At 37.2% G+C, this 12,454-nt stretch overlaps 1 protein-coding gene across 1 annotated transcript in view; it reads left to right on the top strand.

Annotated features, from left to right (window-relative positions):
- The window catches only part of LOC131438610 (uncharacterized), a 225,143-nt gene that overhangs the window by 24,631 nt on the left and 188,058 nt on the right, over window positions 1–12,454 (top strand). The window contains exon 2 of the mRNA XM_058608737.1: window positions 6,287–7,003. The gene's annotated coding sequence lies outside the window, so the exon portion shown is untranslated. The remainder of the gene's footprint in view (window positions 1–6,286; window positions 7,004–12,454) is intronic.

Below are 12,454 nucleotides of genomic sequence, written 5' to 3' on the forward strand. Positions count from 1 at the left end.
CTGACACACAAATATTAGAAAATAACCAGTATAGTTCTTTAGGTAATATTTAGAGCCATTAGAAGGGCTGATTTTGCATAATGTTCCACATTGTTGTCCATTTCCCGTTGTATTTTGCTCCAATGCAAACGACCACCAACACGATGCTGTAATCGATCTTCTTCGAAGGGAAACTGGCACTGCGACCTGAGCGTTTGAGATTTTGTACAACGCTAAAGATCTGCTTCCATTACTAGTGACTGCTCCTCTCGACGATAGAAGTCCACATACGACGCAAAAGGTCTGCTCTCATTATTGACGACCGCTGCTCCAGACGGCTGAAGTCCAAATGAGAGCACGACCTGAGCGTTTAAGGTTTGTTACCACGCAGAAGGTGCACTCTCCGAAGCTGCTGGTTTCACGACGTCTGCTTCCGTCCAACGCACAAGAAGAAATGGTCGATTTTTGACCACGGTTTCCCTTTTATACGCAGTCAGTTGAAGATATGTGCTTGAATACCTCAAAATCGTCGTCCTTGCGTGAAAAAGCCAAGTAAAAGTAAAGAGTTTTCTGCGTTGTTTTCAAAGTTTGAGAAAATTTAATTTTTGAGTTGTTTGTGATTATCTCACGCTGTTCAAAATATTATCCTAAATTCCTGATCCTATTTTTGATGAAATGGTGAAAGAATTATGTTGCTACCGTTAATACAAGTCGAGATATTCACGATTAAGTTCTGCCCATTCTTCCATATCCATATATTTTAGAAAGGCACCCCATAGTAAAGTAAGTCGTATTCACGACAAAAGATAAAAATCGTTTGGTCCTTTTGAAAAAACACAATCTAGATAAATTTTGGAGAAGCAAAGCATGTCCAGAAAGTTTTATTCGAATCTGAGAAAGTGCTGCCAATTTCAAATACGATTTGGCGCGCAATTTAGATATTTTCTCACATTTTACTGAACAAATCCAAAATTTCTATTACAATTTATGAAAGTATATTAATGATAGACTTTATTCATCAAGGTAACTTAAAAATCACGAAAATCGATATGACACTGACACTGCGAGTATAAATGGCAGTGTAGTCCAACAAGAAATAAAACAGTACAGAATCCATAATTGGGAGTTATAAGAATAATTTATTTGACATACCTCTTCACGTGAGCATCTCTGTTAGTCATTTGATTTCGGCTGAATCCTTCGTTATAGGCAAAATTCATCTCGGGATATCATCGAATGCACATTTATAATAATGCTACCGGTGATGCAATTTGAACTGTTTCCTGATGTTTCATCCAACCAATGCAAAATATCATAATATGACTCACCGGTAGGTCAAGGAGACATCGTGAGATCTTTGTCTGATGACTAAACGGGTGTGTTTTGAGAAAAATTTTCATCGATTCAACTCGGCCTATGACAAATTTTTTTTCCGCTCCGGCTGATGCACAATCTGGACGAAATTAATCTAATTTATCTCGTGATAATCGTGACTTGTAACTAAAATTTGTGTTATTTTTATCCAGCTGAAAATCGCTTGCCAAATTGGATATTTTCCAGTGATTCTACAAAATTGAATTCATATCTGATGAAAAATATCTCTCCAAACCGTATTAAACTTTTAACTGAAAAGTCCATGGTTTCGTGCCTAACATCTCATGAGAACCTCTGTATAAAACATACGAGATGGTGATTTGGCCAGACGAAAATGTTTCGTTGTGCTTTTGACTGCTTGCTAAGAACAATAACAACAATTTTAATATCCTTCAATACAATCCAATGCCATTTCTGATCGTATGATGATTATGATCCTTAAAATCTTTCGAAAACGCTTGAGGACATTGCACATAGTAAATTTTCCTAAACATAACGTTGATATACAAACTTATTTCGTTCCCGGAATTCCCATATTTCACCACTGAAAGAGAAGAGCTTCGCTTGTTCAATACGTTGAAAATGCTGAATAAACCAGACAGACAGCAACGGTACTGACCTGCATCGACTTTCCCGGATCACCGAACCGTTTTCACCGAAACGTGCTTGAAAAAAATTTCCACCATCACGAAGATCCAACATCGCAACCGTTTGACAGAATTGACAAATTAATGCTTATGTTGGGGATTCTCGCTGGCGAAAAACCTGTTGTTCGTGTTTGACTGCAATCACAGGCGGCGGTGAGAAAACTTGTTGGTTGTTTTCTCACGAGTCACGACGTTTCGAGCAGGAAAAATTTCGTGGGCCACGCGGTGTCTTCTGGAAGCATTGTACATATTTTTAACTGCATGAAATTTATTTCCAAGAGAGTGAGAGAAAGAGAGAGATAGAGCACCGGTGCCGCGCGGATGTTGGCCAACTTTTGTTTTCGGTTGAAACACACTCGGCAGCACGGTAATCGGTCGTAGAAAGTGAATTTATCTGTTTGTATGTAAAATGAGTTATTTAAATGGTGAGAATGTACCGTAGTTTGCTTGGAGCACTGTGGAAGGGTTTGGTTAGGCTAATTTTGTGCAATATTGGAAAAGTTTTCTCGACATAATATATTCAATAATGTAATATAATTTTAGGCACACTGCTTACTAAGCTCTAAGTTGCCAAGGGTATTTTCTAATCCTAATTAACGACTAACTTAAAACTAGAATAGTATCATTAGACTATGTCATCTCGGGTTCTCGAAAATCCAGCTTTCAGCTGGCGATCGGCAGTGGCCGGTGAATTGAATATTGCATGAGGGTCTTCCATATGGCGTTGGCGAATATCCATGTTGGCCGCATCCTTCGGTCCGTGTGGGTCCGCGGGGAAACACCCCCAGGCTACGAAGGTCCGGCGGGTGGCCCGCATGCTGGTTTTCGACTGGAGCGGTCTTCCGTGGGCAGTGATGGTGATGTTACGGAAGAGAATGAAAAAGAAAGTAAATATTGTGGAAACGGGGTAAAAAGGGGATGTGGGAACAAAATGTCTGAAAACGACATTCGGGATCGAGAGAATTGGGCGGATGTTATTGTCGAACCTGTAGGTAGAGAAACGACATAATATAAGAAATATATCCAAATATTTATAGACGAAACCCACTAGGAAAAACTAGGAAAAAGCCAGGAATTTTAGTGCAAAACCGTGAAAAATATTACTAGCCCAAATATGAGTAACCGTTTTCATAATCATGATTTGTTTTTATTCAACAAGTGAAAATTTCGAGCCAACACCCAATTTTGCGTTTGAGCGAGAAGTTTAGTAAAAGTGTTAGTGGTTCTATGTTGAACAATCCATTGTTAATTTGGCAACACCCCACGTCTCGTCCAACGGTTTTGTAAGGGTGAGCTTTTCAGTAAATTTACTAATCATTGCACTAATTTCATCAAATTTGACTCAGTTATGTCATCTTGAGTAAATACTTGTGCTTATGTGAGGTGATTGGAACGACTGAAAATTTTTTTTTAATGATTATTCACGGCTCACTCAGTCACTTTTCAATTGGTAAACGATTTGTTTCTAAACTAGTCCGACATCTCGGCCGTTTCTGATGGGAAATATTCAAGCAATTCGGGAAATATCGACACAAATTGTGAGGGTTTTCAAGGAATAGCCGGAAGCCGCCATTTTTTATTTCGGAACGACCTCAAACATCGTTTTTCGACATGCATTCATCAAACTCGTTCCGAAAATACCCATATTATAAGGGTTTTCAAATAATATTTATAAACCGGAAGTCGCCATCTTGTAATTCAGAACCACTTCAAACATCGTTTTTCGACATGCATTCATCAAACCCGTTTTAAAAATACACATATTGCAGTAATTTCCATGGAATATAAATGAGCCGAAAATTATTTTCGCAGTATGCAAAAACCTATTTTTACGAAGTAGGTTCGTAAGAAAAGTCTGCGTTATTTGGGATTTGGTTCGTAAAAAGAGTTACGTAAAAAGAGGTAACGTAAAAAAATGTTTACGTAAACGAAGGTTTGGGTGTAATCAGTTCACTACAAATGTTACATTCATTTGCTAGAACCAGATCAATTGTAGAAAGATTTGTCGCGGAAGATAAACTAGTTGGACTATTTGGAAATAAAACTGGTTAGAAACCAGCGGAGAGTGCATTAATTATGAAGAACTCGTACTTTCTGATCTTTTTTTTGGTTATTCCACGAGAGATGCTCAGCATTTAGAGCCCCATTAAGGGGAAGCAAAATACATCGATATCTTGTGCTTTCATTTGATTCATTTACTCATCAACGCCATTGAAATTGTAAATGTGTCGCAGGAGGACGGTTTTGCTAAAGTTTAGGCACATTTACATCCAATCTTTTGCCAACTCCGCTAACTTAGGTCTGAGGCCAGTGTTTAGAAGGTTATTTTCACGCTTCAAATCTGATTCTCTCAGAAACGGTGACGAATATCAAAAAAACAGAACTGACAATCTCTTAGAAAATTAGTTAAGATTATTCTGTGAAAATTTCAGAATGATTCATTGACTTTAGCGGTTGGGAAAGTCTTTTTTCTGAAGGAAGAATTGCATAGCTGAAAACGCCGTCTTTCAACTTGTTCATTGGATATCTCGCCCTCAAAAGCGTGGATCAAAAATCTACCCTGACAATGTCTTGATAATTTAATTTCGAAGCGATTGGTGCATAAAAACATAGGTGTTGTCGCGCTGAAAATGAAGTGGAAGTTATTTTTGTGAAGGTAAGTCGATTGCTATGGCGGTGCCATTTTAGCTCCCTGGTAACGTAACGAAACATAAGAGAGAAAGAAAATCGGCTCAGCAAGGCTGCCAAACAAGCGGTAGCTTTATTTGATGCATACACATTTTATGCAAACTTGTAACCGAAAATATCGAAACTTTTCTGGTCACCCGGCCCATCGAGAGTTGTTTTGTATATATGCGAGAGAGCATGGGGCGAAATGTAATACGCAGAGCGAGACACGTGGTTATACGCGACCTACTGGCCTCAGCCCTGAAGCTTATTGTATGAGGTTGTCCGAAAGTTTTTTAACGTTTTTGTACTATTTTCGCATCAACTTATTGTATAAAATTCGACCATTGCTTGTATTTTTTTATACATTGTTTGTGTAGTGTTTTAAGTCATCGATGGTTACAATCAGCTACCGTCGGACAGTTATCTAAACAATAAGTGACCCCGATAAAACACGGTACCGGCGAGGTCTGAGAATCACTGTGCCAAATGCAACCAGGCTAAATCCGGCATCGATTCAGTTTTATGACCTGTTCCAACATTTCCCAAGCCCTGTTGAGCTATTTTACATTGCATCCATCACAAAAATCATGCCATTACAGTCGCTAAGTTGGACAGATTGGGCCTTGGTTCTAACAAGCTGCGCTCGCTTTAACCTCAATAATCGTCGGTTAACGATCAAGATAAATGGCTCTGTATTCAAAGAGTTTATGGCTTCACCATGGATTCAACAAGGCAGTCATCTTGGACCTCTGTTCTTCCCTCTGTAATTCAATGATGGGTATGTTTTTTTGGAATGTACACGATTATCTTTCGCTAATTTAGCTTTATTCCAAATTGTTCGAAACTTTGTTTAGCTTTATTCCAAACAGTTCGAAACTTGAATTTTTTTCTAATTGGGATCGAATAGCTTTGAACATTGACAAATGCTTAGTTGTCACGTAAACACGCAAAAAAGTTTCTATAAGGTACAACTACTGTCTTGATAAAGCGTTATATAACAGAACAACATGTGTTAAGGATCTCGGTACAATTTTAGACAAGCAAATTATGTTTAAGCTGCATATCGGCTTTATTGTAGCACTAAGATACGAAGCTATTGTTGGTCTACAACGAATTTTTTCACCATACTTAGGAATATTAATAACTATCAATCATTGGGATTACACATTGTCTGTTGATTACATGTAAATAAATAGATAAACAAATAAACTGATAAATAATGATTTTAAATGTCGGACATGCTATTGTCAATAATAGAATTTATAGTGCCCATCAAATCAGAGTATAACATTTTTTTTAGGGTTTCGTGTATTGAACAAACAATGTTTGCCAGCGATAATAGGCGATTTGGGCCTATTCTAAAAACCGGACCATTTTTATCTCTCAAACCGAGAAATTTAAATCGGCAACCTGTACATTTCTTTGAGCTGATAAATTTAAATAAAAACTTTTTATTTGGGAAGCAGTTTGCAGCTATGTATTCAATGTCAAGCTTTGAACGTCATTAAAATGGTAAATTAATCTTTTCTCTCGAATTTAAAGTGGAAATTGAATATAATTGACACTATTGAACAATTTTTTTAAACGAAATTCTTTACTTTTCTTATCTTTTTCAGAAACTCTAAAACAGACAAATTAACCAGTGAGCTTGTTGTAGTGCCAGACATCGTTGATGATTTACAACCCAAAGTTAAGTGATTGTCATCTCGCGAAGTAGAAAACGGATCGGTTAGAGAAGAAAAAAACGAAACCCCCTGTTTTGAGTGCGATCTGGGTCGGCTGCTGCAAAGAACGTTTTTTGTAGCTTTCGGCTGTTTTCGGCCATTCGAGCATTCACACTCGCGGTACGTAGGTGTGAATTATCATTTGTGGGACATTCGCCGTTGCTGTTGAAGCTAGAAATATACTGTTATTACTCGATAGTAGAAAGAAAAAAAACACACAGAACAATTGCGTCGGAGCCCTGTGCGGAGTGCGTCTCGGAAACCAACGTTTTTTTTTGTTAAACCGCAACCCCGTACAAAAATAAAGGTGGAAGGATGCTGGATTCAAGGTGTGTCCGTGCGTGATTTGAATGAACGGCTATGAGTGGAAACTTGTGGCAGTTTTTTTTAGTCGACCTAAGATCGCTAAGAGTGTTTTGACGAGTGTGGTGCCTTTTACGAATAACAAAATTTAAAAGTTTTTATAACCTCTAAACCAACCAACGAGGAAGTGTGCAACGAAAAGGAAGCCTGATAATTGTATTAGCAGTTTCGGTGGATTTTGCGAGCAGAGAATCACAAAGCAAATAACTTGACGGTGTGTTTTTTTTTCAACGGTAGCATCATGAGGTAAGTCCATCGAATAATCATCAATAAGGAGTGTCTCTAAACCGAAACAACCTTGGTCCATTTCATGGTGTTCGAAAACGAACAACTTTGGCAGTCACCGCCAATCAACTGATCGATTCCTCTCAGATCCAGACGAAACCTGCTTTAAGGGTTCGCCACCGCTAACCGCTATTCAATCTAGGAACATGAGTTGAAATTTGTGAGCCTTTTATTGGATGCTTGACATTGATTGAACATGATTCTCGGTTGACCGGTTATCGTAGTGATAACATCTTTACGACCGTGAACTGATTTTTCACTTCTTATGAAGTGAGTATATTTTTATTTTCGTTATTGATTCAAACCCGATGAAGCTGAATTAAACGATCAACATGGGCAGTTTGGTGTTTGGTTTGTATTAGTCAAATAGTATGGAGCAAAATACCTTAAATGAGACACCACCTTCCTAATTTTACTGGCAATTTATGAATGGAGAAAAAAAACGTAATGCTTGCTATTTTCAATTTTCTCGACAGAAGTGATTCATATTTTGCCAAAAAACTAAATCGGCATCAATCGAAACTAGTGGTAACTAGATGGGGCGAAAATTGAGTCGTAAGGCGGGTGAGGTAAAAAGGTAATGCCATTTTGTCTTAGCCTTATCAAGGGGCCGAACGTAGTCGTGATGATAAATTGCACTTCATTTTTTTACTACTGAGATTCGATGCAATAGTTCTTTGTTAGTTTGATCACTCCAAAGCAATTTGTGGAAGTTAAACAACATATTTTCTCCCCCACAATTTCACTTTTCTTTAAATAGGGAAACTGACTGCTTTCGGATATACAAAGTGATGGGAAATCCATTCGCGAATGGTTCAAAAGATCTAGTTCTTGTGGAAGAATGAGTGAACAAGGGTTCTTTGTTAAAGAACGATCTCGAATCTTTTTAAATTAAATAACAATAATTGAAATATTTGAGATGATGTATTATTAAATGTATAGTTTGAAACGGTCGTAGTTTTCAAAAATGCAGTAGAAATAAGATAAAAATTTATTTGTTTATTTATTTATTTGGAAGCAGGGAAAAGCCCGGTGGAGAGCTTGGAGGCCTTAGAGATCACATAATCGATATGGCATTTGAAATTCAAATTGGTATCAAGAACGGTACCTAAATCTTTAACGGTAGACTCTCGTTTCAGTACATTCTGCGAAATGTTATAGTCGTAGCTAAATAGCGAATATTTGTCAGTAACCGACGTAACGGAACATTTCGAGACATTTAAAACCATTCTATTGTCGTTACATCAGTTTACGAATAATTCAAGCTGTGATTGTAAAAATATAGTGTCGTCGGGTGATCCTACTAGATGATACAGCTTAAAATCATATGCGAAAGATAGTTCGTGGCATTTCAATAGAAAGTTAAAATCATTGAGGTAGAGCAAGAAAAAAAACTACCCCAAGTGAGTGCCTTGAGGGACTCCAGAATCTACGGCTAACGGTGTTGTAGTGCATTCACCGATTTTCACTAACATTTTCCGACCAATAAGATATGATAATTAGATACATCAACTTTATTTCTCTTCTTGAAAACAGGAAAAATATTTCGTGTTTTCCAAATATCCGGAAGAGTTCCTGAGTTGAGTGAGATACTAAACAGTATCGACAGTGGAATCAGAAGGCTGTTCGAGCACTTTTTCAATACCATAATGTAATAGCAACATCAGAATAACTATTGCAAAACAGTGAATTTGCATTTCCATTAAAGTGTTTGTTACCAACAAAATATAATTATTAGGTTTGGCAGAAACATTCAAAATCTGAAGAACGAATGAAGAACTAGTTCTTTCGGATGAATTATCAAGTTCCAAACGGTTCTTTGAAATGTACTGTTACGCTTAACTCCAATACAAACCTTCGGAAACTGCAAAATGACAATTGTATCATTGAATCAATAACTTCCGGGACTAACAAAGTTCAGCGCTCCTGACATCTCAATACCTTTCTTGTAGAACGTTTTATCTTTGGCCTCGAAATAAACGTTCGTTTCGGCGATGGCTTTCTAGTTGGAGTGAAATCTTTGTCTTTGGGATGTTTCTCGAGACCTGCAAGCAGGGAACAGTCTCTGGGAGCCATATCTGGTAAATATGGCGGGTGCGGTAGTAGTTCAAATCCCAATCCAAGCTCCAAACAGCGTTGGAAATCAATGATCCGTTGTCATTTTTGGTCCACCGTGAACAAACAACCCACTCTGACAACAGCTTCCTCATGCAAAATAGTGTACACACTGCCGTATGATTGAAATGTCAGCTATCGCACGCATTAATGTTTTTTTTGTCATCGGAACTTAGTATATCACCGACAAATGCTAGTGCCCTTAGTCTTTTTAAAGTCATTTCTGTGCTTGAACTGTTTTATTTTTTCAAAATCAACACACGAAATTGGTTCAAGAGTGTCAAGACTAACGTCTCTCAAATCACTGCTACTTGTAGACCAAACATCGGAATGTCATGAAAGGTTGACACTCCAGAAAAATAATACGGAAATTTGGTTGGCAACAACGCCATCTGTATATCAGTCCAGAGACTCATTGATCCACGTGGTATTTGGTTCAACTGCACAGTGATGCCAAACTTTAAATATGTTGACAAAAGTCTGCTGGATGAGTTTTAATTAATAACTTGAGATCAATGAATATACTTCTATCTTGATATTATGTGATGAAAATATTCGATCCCCCTAAAAGGGGAAAATGATGATTTTGTTTATAAATTAATTCATGTATTTTTTTCTTGTTTGATTTTATGTTTTCAGTAATGTTTCAAGTAAGCTGTGGAAAACGTTTACACTGAAAAAAAATGCTTTTTGAAAATATCGATCAAAATTATGAATGTTTTTGAAAATACCAATTCAGTACAATTTTTCTCGAAAAAGGATTATCTTGGTTAGTTTTTTTATATGTTGTAATTTACAACTGATGAAGTGTATTGCACTATCAGTAAAGAAGGAAAAATAATAGATAAATAGTAAAATTACATTAAATACTACCGAATATTTATGATTTATTACTAAACTATGTGAAATGAAAAGACGGATGGGTAATGTCAGAGACATCACCGGATGACGTGAATACGAATAAAACGGATGGTTCAGTTTCTTTGATGTTGAAGAATCTGAATTCCGAATTTTTAAAACGAATGATGGAACTGAATTTTGGACCTCAATTCTGAAGCTAAATTTTGACGCGAGAATTTGGAACTGAGTTCTGAACCTGAAATCGGGAACTGAATTCTGAAACTGAATTCTGGATTTTGGTTGTAGAGAATTCATTTCCGAAATTTAGTTCTAGTGATCCTAAATTTCAAGATCCTTATCTCAGTTCCAAATTTCAATTCCAAAATTCAGGCTCAGAATCAAGTACTGAAATTTAATTCTGGCCTTGGATTCTCTACGAGCTACTGAGTTTTAGAAGTTAAAACAGAAAATCTGGTCTAGGATTTTGAAACTGAATTTCAGAACCTAAATCTAGAATTGGATTCTGAACTCATATTCTGATCTGAACTGAACAAGTCAACCCCCCCAGGGTAGAATGAATGAAGATTCGAATATTTACCTTCTTATCGAACATGTTAGAAATTTTGGTGGTTATTTGAACTACTGAAAATTCAATCACAAATTGCTAATTACATCTCCGAAGAAGTGGAGAAAAAATTATGTTGATACGTCAAATAAAACCAGAGATATTAAAAACTTATCACTCACCCATATGATAAATTTTGAAAAGGCATCCCATAGTAGAGTAAGACGTATTCGCGTTCAAAATGACACAGAGCAAATATGCAAAAAGTTGCTTATGGCACTCAAATATTGTAATTTTGACATGGAAGACGAGGAATGTCCCGGCCAACCGAAAACGTGCATTTAGTGAGATCAACTGGGTGCTAACAATTCGAAGCCCCATTCGTTCAATTTCAGCATGGTTTTCATCGACTTGTGACACGGTGCATAGTCTTGATGAAACAAAACTTTTTTCTTCTTCAAATGAGGCCGTTTTTTTTTTTAAATTTCGTCCTTCAAACGCTCTAATAACGCTATATAATAGTCACTGTTGATGGTTTTTCCCTTTTCAAGGTAGTCGATGAAAATTATATGTTACCATGCGAATCCCAAAATACAAACGCCATAACCTTACCGGCCGATTGTTGAATCTTTCCACGCTTTGGGTTCGGTTCATCGCGTGCAGTCCACTCAGCTGACTGTCGATTGGACTCCGGAGTGAAGTGATGGAGCCATGTTTCGTCCATTGTTATATATCGACGAAAAAATCGGTTTTATTTCGATATAACAGCTCCAAACACTGCTCAGAATCATCAATGTTTTTGATCGATTGTGAGCTCACGCGGCACCCATTTTGCACAAAGCTTTCTCATATCCAAATATTCGTGAATAATATATCCAACACGTTCCTTTAATATCTTTAGGGTGTCAGCTATCTCGATCAATTTCACTTTACGGTCATTGAAAATCATTTTGTGGATTTTTTCACATTTTCATCGGTAACAGCTTCTTTTGGACGTCCACTGCGTTCATCGTCTTCGGTGCTCATATGACCAGTACGAAATTTTGCAAACCACTTACGAATTGTTGCTTCGCCCGGTGCAGAGTCTGTGCAATATCTGTGCAGAGTCTGTGCAATATCTCACAAACTAATAATCAGACAGCTGTCAAATAGATACACGTATCTTTTGAAGGTTGGTACTAACTGAAAATGGTATGGATTTAATTCTAGTGGCGCCCTCTCATAGAAACGATACGAACTTTTCAACCGATCTGTTATTTATTATGATCTGCCCAAACAAGTGACCTCATCACTGTTGAAATACGCAGATGACATTGAATGCGTTTGAACAGAGCATTGCAAGAAAAGTGGACGCCATATAAAGATCGTCACGACAAAATATTTCTACTTCATAACAATTCAAGTTGCAAAAGCTTATTTGAAAACCCTGCAATTCGAAGCTCTGCCCCACCCGCTATATTTACCATACATTGCTCCATCCGATTCATTGGTCGAGCCTGAAAAAATGGAATTTTTTCAACGAGGTATCCGAGCTATAGTAGCTATAGGCAGAAAGTAGTACGTGAACTATACTTTGAAAAAAAAAAAACAGAAGAGTAGAGTCGGCAGCCTTGGGCCATTTTTTACATAACATTTTTTTATAACTCTAAATGATGGGTATTTCAAAATTCCGCTCTATGAACATTATTGTGATTGTCTTAAACAGATTCTTTTGTAATTTTTTCCCCGACCCCGCGAACAATTGAAAATATTTTTAAGGCACGCAAATGCGAAGGATCGCATAGTGATTTTTGAAAAGTAGCCCTTTCCTAGCTATATAAAACTCTAGTCGCAAAATATCACCATTGCTACAAATATTTGAAGAAGTACAGAATCAGTGTACGTTCAGGGCA

The sequence above is a fragment of the Malaya genurostris genome, chromosome 3 (assembly GCF_030247185.1).
Source record: "Malaya genurostris strain Urasoe2022 chromosome 3, Malgen_1.1, whole genome shotgun sequence".
Classification (NCBI taxonomy): Eukaryota; Metazoa; Arthropoda; class Insecta; order Diptera; family Culicidae; genus Malaya; species Malaya genurostris.